This window comes from Sinocyclocheilus grahami, unplaced genomic scaffold, assembly GCF_001515645.1.
Source record: "Sinocyclocheilus grahami isolate Dianchi unplaced genomic scaffold, SAMN03320097.WGS_v1.1 scaffold1446.1, whole genome shotgun sequence".
NCBI lineage: Eukaryota > Metazoa > Chordata > Actinopteri > Cypriniformes > Cyprinidae > Sinocyclocheilus > Sinocyclocheilus grahami.
In genome coordinates this window covers 185,277-193,168 of record NW_015506625.1, presented here as the reverse complement: position 1 = coordinate 193,168, position 7,892 = coordinate 185,277, and the positions used below count along the sequence as shown (strand labels likewise).

The window sequence follows — 7,892 nt, the reverse complement described above, 5'->3', positions numbered from 1 at the left end:
AGAGAAAGAACAACTTGAAATCGCATCATATGACCCCTTTAATAGTTATTACACGGCTCTGTGGAATACTTGCTTCTGACTGGTCAGTCGCTACATTCTGAGGTGTGTTATCTCCAGGGGTGTGAAGTAACGAATTACAAATACTCACGTTACAGTAATTAATTAGTTTTTATCAGTAATTGTACTTTGAGTAGTTAAAAAATTGTGTACTTTTACTTTCACTTGAGTACATTTTAAGTGATGTATCAGTACTTTTACTCCGCTATTTTCCTCCGTTTGTGGTCGTTACATGCTTATTTTAATTTTATTTTTATCCATCAACGTGATTGGATGGGCAGATATTAATAGGTCTCGTGACTTTCGGCAAATCAAATTGTGCATAGAAACTTTAAGCACCAACTGTTTATCATGGCTGCTGGAAGCGCATTCTTCAAGCATCAATTCAGTCGCATCTTCCTCTAACTTAATATGTTAAGGTAAATTTCGGATTTCTGCTTACTAAATGATTTGTATATATGCTTGCCTATCTACACGGCCTGACATCTGGTGTGAGGTTGCGGGTATTGCATACAGTGTTAACTCACGCAAGAGCCACGTTCGGTAAATTCCCCGCTCACTTATGAGACGTGCGATCTGCGCTGCCTCGTCTCTCTCTCGCGTGCGTTCTGCAGCAGTCACTCGGATAAGTCGTTGTTGCTTGTTGAACTTGTTGACTTTTGATGAGTTTGAGCGTGTGATGCGCTCTGTGAAAAAGTGTGTTGGAAACACAAATTGAGGACCAATCTGCACCTTATTGATGACCCGAGGCTTTAATATACTGCATCTGTGCCAGCGCGTGATGTAATAAAATTGCAGCTCGTTAATAAACGTTTAAAAAAAAAATCAATTTTATACAATCCGCCTTCATTTGGCAAGTGCACTCGCGCATAAACAATTTTCAAGTTCAACACTTTTTATCTCTTACTCGAGTAGTTTTTTGGACAAGTACTTTTACTCTACTCACACTACATTTTTTGGAAGGTAATGGTACTTTTACTTGAGTATATTTTTTCAGTACTCTTTCCACCACTGGTTATCACAGGCTCACAAGACTCACAAGTCGGTGCTATACTCTTGCCAGGAACAGTTTTTTTTTTTTTTTTGTGGAAGCTTTGAATTTGGTTAGCTAATAAAATATTAAAATTCAATTCAATATTTTGTGTACAATTATTTAATTATGTCATCCTGGTATCGCAGACTTGCTCTCTCATTTCATACAAATGCAGCTGCTTCCATTTTGCAATGATTGTTTTGTACACTGTAATGGATTATAAGATATAACTAACAAACTGGTAAGATTTTAAAACATTTTCATCTTAAATCAATATATTTTATTGCCTTAATTATTGATATGGTGAAATGTTGTGTAATAAGTGGTATCCACTTCTTAACCACGGAGAATTGTTGGGAAAATTCTTCCATGGTGTCACCGAAGAGTCCAACCTGGGAAATGGGGGCATCGAGAGGTGAATGAATGCTGCAATTCGCACGAAGAGATGCTGCATCGGCTCCGAAGAACAGAACGAATGAGCTAATTCCACGCTGGCCTATTTATACAGAGATATCCAGGGCATGGCCAGCTATACAAATTTTGCTCACCAATTGTCATTGGCCTTTTCTCTATGTCAGAGGTGTCTGGGTTCCCAAGTGCGACCCCTAGTGTCGGACATCGACACAACGTCGAAGTGACCGACTGAAAGGGAACAGATGTGTTTTGAGTCTGGATTTGAATATACTGTTGGAGCACATCTGAACTCTTCTGGAAGCTGGTTCCAACTATGTGTGGCATAATAGCTAAAAGCAGACTCCCTTTGTTTTGAGTGAACCCTTGGTATTTCTAACTGACATGATCCTAATGATCTGTTAGGTTTATATTCACATCTGCAATGTAAGCACATCTGCATTGTAAGCCACTGAGTGATTTATAAACAAATAATACTACTTTAAAATCAATCCTAAATGTAACTTGAAGCCAATGTAAAGATCTGAGGACTTGTGTGATATGCTCAGATTCTAATTCTAGTCAGAAGAAATCTTTTGCATACTTGGAATTAGTGCTCTGCATTTAACCCATCCAAAGTGCACACTCACAGCAGTGAACACACACCCGGAGCAGTGGGCAGCCATTTATGCTGCGGCGCCCGGGGAGCAGTTGGGGGTTCAGTGCCTTGCTCAGGAGCAACTCAGTCGTGGTATTGAAGGTGGGAGAGAGCGCTTTACATTCCCCCCCCCCCCCTACAATCCCTGCCGGTACGAGACTCGAACCCGCAGCCTTTGGGTTATGAGTCCGACTCTCTAACCATTAGGCCATGACTTCACCGTTTTATTTTCACTGTTTTCCTGGGATTTAATGCTTTTCATCTGATGTCTGAGACCTGACTCTGATGGCTGAGAATGAAGTTTATTCATCAAATCTTACCTCTCTCAAATTCATCAGCTCTCCTTTCTGCTACTCTGTGACTGCTTCGTACAAAAATATTTCTGATGTCCATCTACAGGAGGCAGTAATATTTTAGTCAAAATAAGATCATTATATTATTTAGAAACATACTTTAGATTCGTCCAGTGCTTAAATTGGAAATACAAAACTGCCGTGAGGGAAATCATGTTTGGGGGCTGGGGGGGATCCCCCTCGGTGGAAATTGGGAGGGCACAGGGCAACATGTCAGAAGTGCCAGCTAAGAACAGCAGCAAAATTCATGGTACGCTAAGGGTAAAAGTATAAAAGTGCTGCAACAGCGTACAGGTGTGTACCAGCCCACTTCGAGCTCTGGTTTCGACATTTATTCATAGCCCACCTCAACTGCATTCCAACACTTCTGCGTGAAAGGCTGTGCGCATGGATTTTTGTGTGCATGCGTGTAAGACTTGAAGAACCTCAGACACTTTGATCTTCAGAGATCCGGACAATACACAAACACTGTATATTCACATACAGACATCTGTTTTGACATCTCACTGAGAGAAGATGCGAGAAAAGCCCCTTCTCGCCTATCCTTTTATATCCACTTCCTTCCCCTCACCCATCTCCCCTCACTCCGCTCACTCTGAATGGTCAATAGCAAAATATAATGTTCTACATGAACGCAAATGATATTCACAGTCATGTTTGATATAATTTGAATTGTCTCTGTGCGACTGGTACAATGGTCTCAATCTTACAAGAAGTAGACTAAAAGGTAACACAGATTTTAGAGAGTTTAGAGATGTTTTGCTCACTGTAGAGGGTGTGTCATTTCCCAGTGTCTTTCATGCAAATTACCATCTGTCCCCAAAAGGTGTAAACTCTACATGTCTAGGACTTGATCAATGCAAATTCCAATGGTTTGTTCCTGTCTCCATTTGGGGGATGTTTGTCTTGGTCTGAGTACTTAAGTGAATGTTGCAAGGAGATCAGGGTGCTTCTGTAAGCCAGATGAGCCCATAGTTTGGAGTGTGTCCATACACTCCATACTATGTATTTTTCTTAAGTCAGGTATGCATACTTTACTCTTAGATTTATCTTTGAGAATTTGATGTTTTGTATTGATTTATTGATACCTCTGAATTGGCTAATTGGCATAATACATATTTACCCGACTGATAATAAATTGTTAGATTTGAATGAATTCTGATTTACTCTGAAATTACTGGCTCTAGTAGATTAAGATGTATCCTTTGTTACTGCAAGTCTACGACCAGGGTTAAGTATATACTATAATCTCGGATTGTATGGTGCATGGGGCACATCAAGCGAGATTCTTGATTTCTGAATTAACTGCTTAACTTTAACTAAGTTGATATGCAATCGCATCCACTATATGGAGCTTTCATAGTGTTAGCCATAACCTCTGGTCATTGCCTCTGCTTTAAATAAGTTGTTATATAGTTATACTATTAACTATATGGGGTCAGATAAAATACTTATGTTCTAGTATATTACCTTATGGTACTGATCATAACCCCTGTTTACTGTCTGAGCTAACTAAGTTGTTATATAGGCGATTGTATGGGGCTACATGGATACCTTTTAACAATAGCAAGCATGGGCAGCATTGTTAAATTGATTTAGCTATAACCTCTGGTTATACGGTAGAGCTTGTGATCGTGGGCCCGCATAATAATGAACGGCTGGTGCGAGGACCCTGTGCGACTCTGGCAACCGAACGAACGAGTACAATATAAAGTAAAGAAAATGCAAAACCCATGTGTAATAGGCAGGTGCGCTCTGAGGCTCCGCCCACTTTGATGTGGAAGTCTTCTCCGGTTCTTTTCCTTTGATAAGTCCATTGAGGTCAGACATCTGCGAGTGAAAACATAAACACTGGATAGCTGATTTATAGTAGAAATGAAGTGAAGTAATGAATAGAAGTGTGATTCTAAATGAAGGCAACACTGACACGGTTTTTTCATGATTCACACTGTAAAGATGTTTAGTTTAAAGCGCTATATAAATCAACATGACGTGGCTGTTCTTGACTGGAGTGCCAAATTGCAGAGCTGTGGCAAACATCCACTTCAGTTGCTTCCTTAACTGCTGTTTTCTCACTGCTGTAATTTTTTTGGTTTATATTGTTATTGTGAGGAAAGTGCGCAGCATATATTTATATAATCATTTAAATGCCACTCTCAGCAGTATGTGTGGCTGCATAGGTATTTCCAACTTCTTTTTACCCCTAAATGAAGAACGAAAAATTATTTTGCTGTAAGTATATCAGGGCTTTTAATCTCTCAAGATCTCAGCGGAGGAGGTTTAAACAACTCCAAAAACAGCATTATGAGCTTCAATTATTTTATTTCTGTCATACATCTACAGAAGTTTTTATTGAAAATTAAATTAAATTTTCAAGTTTAGATGTTGATGTTTTAGGGTGCGTTCACACGTGTCATGCTTGGTTCAATTAAAACGAACCCTGGTGCGATTGCTCTGTTAGTGCGGTTCGTTTGAGCATGTGTGAACGCTGCCATCCGAACCCTGGTGCGCACCAAACAAGCGGACCGAGACCACTAAAAAGATGGGTCTCGGTCCGCTTCCAAACGAACTCTGGTGTGGTTCGAATGATATATGAATGCAACACGAACCAAATACTTCTAAACGAACCAAAAGCAGGAAGTAATGAAAATATGCGACGCTATGCGACATGATTTGACGACGCGGTGTAACCAAAACAAAATGAGTAGAGGGCAAACGTTTGTTTGGGGTGTTCGGTGAGTTCCGTCATGATATATACGTCATTCAAGCCGACCAATCAGGTTGTGAATGTATCACTATGCCTTTAGGTTCGGTGTCTTTAGGTTCGTTGTCAAAAATGCCAATGTGAACGCTAAGCGAACCAGGACCAAATGTATAATTTTCCTTTTTGGTTCAGACCAAATGAACCAAACGAACTGAACTACAAGTGTGGACACACCCTTAATGAAAATGGTCTGTTTGAAGTCACCATTATGGTGATCAGGGGCCTGTTTCAATAAGGAGGTTCAACCAACTGTGAGTTAAAACTTGAACTCTGAGTTGACTTACCCTGAGATGGGAAACTCTTGAGTTTTCGGGGTTCAGAACAGCTGAATTGAATTAGATCAATCCATCCTGAGTAGGCTGACTCTGATCCTGCGTCCCAATGTTCATACTATCCATCCTAAGTAGTATGTGAGATTAAAATAAGTGTGTCCCAAAGCATAGTATGTTGTAAAGAGTATACCAGAAGTCCCCGGGGTAACACTTTATTTTGATGGTCCCCCTATAGATAGTCTGTTGACTATAAGTTACTTTGCAAGTGCATATCTACTTACTCTCATCAGGGTAGTATCTGTAGATTGTCTGTTAAACGTTCTGTAGCAATCATTACAATGTCTATAACATGTAAGCATCTATGAAGCATTTGGTCAGTAATGTGTTATCAATTTAGGTTGTAGGTGTTCAACAGCATATTAGCAGACATGCAACAAATCCTCAACAAGTTCTCAGTACCTTTATATAGCAAAGTAAGAGCATTTTAGTAGTGAGCATGTAGCTGTTAACCAGTGTATCAACAGACTTTCAGTACACATTCGGTTCTCTCTAAGCAGCATCATAAGATCATTTCAAGTGAACTTTAAACATATATAAGGATACTTACTCCTGATCTTTTGCTTTAGCAAGTTTTTTCAAGAGTGCTCTACTAACTGTTTGTTGCATATAAATTACCTTTCAGTAGACAGTCATTTTACTTTGAGGTACATTCATCTATTCATCTGTTGTCACATTAGGCCCATCAAAATGAAGTGAAAATCTAAGAAATGCTGTTGAATGACTCATACGGGCCAACATCACAGACAGCATAGCTGCTAGTCAGTGGATGTTCAGCAGACAGTCAGTACCGTCACTGGTGAGTACTTGATTTAAGATTAAGAAAATAACAACACAGTACAAGTACATATCTGCCAAATGGCAAATAAATACCAGAGTCATCATTTTGTCCAACCAACTGCTTTTAATGAACTGCTGTCAAATTTTTTTTTTAAATAAATAAATAACAGACAAGAGAGGATCAAACATGAAAATAAAAAATATAAAGTCTGTTTTTCGAAAAATAAAAATGTTTTTGTAAAAATAAAATGTTGCCTTCATTTCGAACAACACTGTTGCAAATAACAGTTAACAAAGAAATATAAACACATGCAAACATACTCTTACCAAATAGTGAACATAGCCAACATTACAAACATATTCTTTCATTTTTTTTTAACACATCACTTATTTAGGCAAAAAGGCAAAAGTGATCCTTTCTTTTTCATCGATAGCACTTTTTTTGTACATCCCCTACAATGTGCTCTCTGCACTTTTGAGCAAACTCCGCCAACTTCCCTGGTGTGAAGCTGATGCTGTTAAACTGCTCCCTGTCTGCAAAGTACAGCTCTGCGATTGGAGCGAGCTGGGCCACTGCATTTCGTGAGACACCTTCTCTTTGGAAGGCTTTGGTCGTGGTTCCTCCACGTCTTGTCAGCTTCAACAGCCTTTTATAGCGATGTATGACATCACGAACATTGTTCGCTAAAAAACAATCAAACTAAAATTAATACCTCAATGACAAAGATATTCCCCCAACCAATTTATTAAAAAAATACAGGGCCATGTGTTTCTCTGTCTTTTATAAAAATGTTTTAAGCCAAGTTCATTTTAAAAGTCAAGAACATTTATCCTGCCTTCAAATAATTTATTGACAAGGATATTTTTCTTAATTTTGTGTGGTTTATTTTTCCAGATTAGTTATAGTCAGGATAAAGTCAGAATATTTTGAGAATAAATTCAAAATTATGAGAATTATTTCGTAGCAATAATGAGATTAAAGTTATAATATTTTGAGAATATATTCTATAGCCTATTGCAAACGGCCCGGCCTGGGAGCACCAGGAAAAATTCCAAAGTCTCAGCTTTCAAATTCTGTCAGTTTTATAGAGAAACGCAAACGATGTGTCTTACAATAATGTGTTTTTCACACTCTTTAATGTAGCATGGAAAATCGCTGTATTCACCACAGTTTAAGCGGCATGTGAATCAATCATCTTTCCGATTACAATGAGACATTTGTTTCATTACATTAGGCTGTACTGTTTTAGTTTTTTTCATGCCTTCTGATGTTCCTTCATGTTTATATCGTGCTATAACGATAGCCCAGAGACATTAATGTATGTATCAGAATACACAGCTTTTTTGAAAAGTTACATTGGCTAAGAGTTTTTTTAAGAGACAAGTATAATTAATTATAATTTGCACATACAAACTGCATAGGTAATCATATTATGAGATTTAAAATTTAGAACACAGAAACATGAAATGAAAAAATGAGACCAAAATTACCAGTAGGTGGCAGCAAGTCGTTGAGTCATTTATTCAA

At 38.4% G+C, this 7,892-nt stretch overlaps 1 long non-coding RNA gene across 1 annotated transcript in view; it reads left to right on the top strand.

The window, feature by feature from the left end:
* The window catches only part of LOC107570357 (uncharacterized), a 17,391-nt gene that overhangs the window by 551 nt on the left and 8,948 nt on the right, over positions 1-7,892 (top strand). The window lies entirely within an intron of this gene.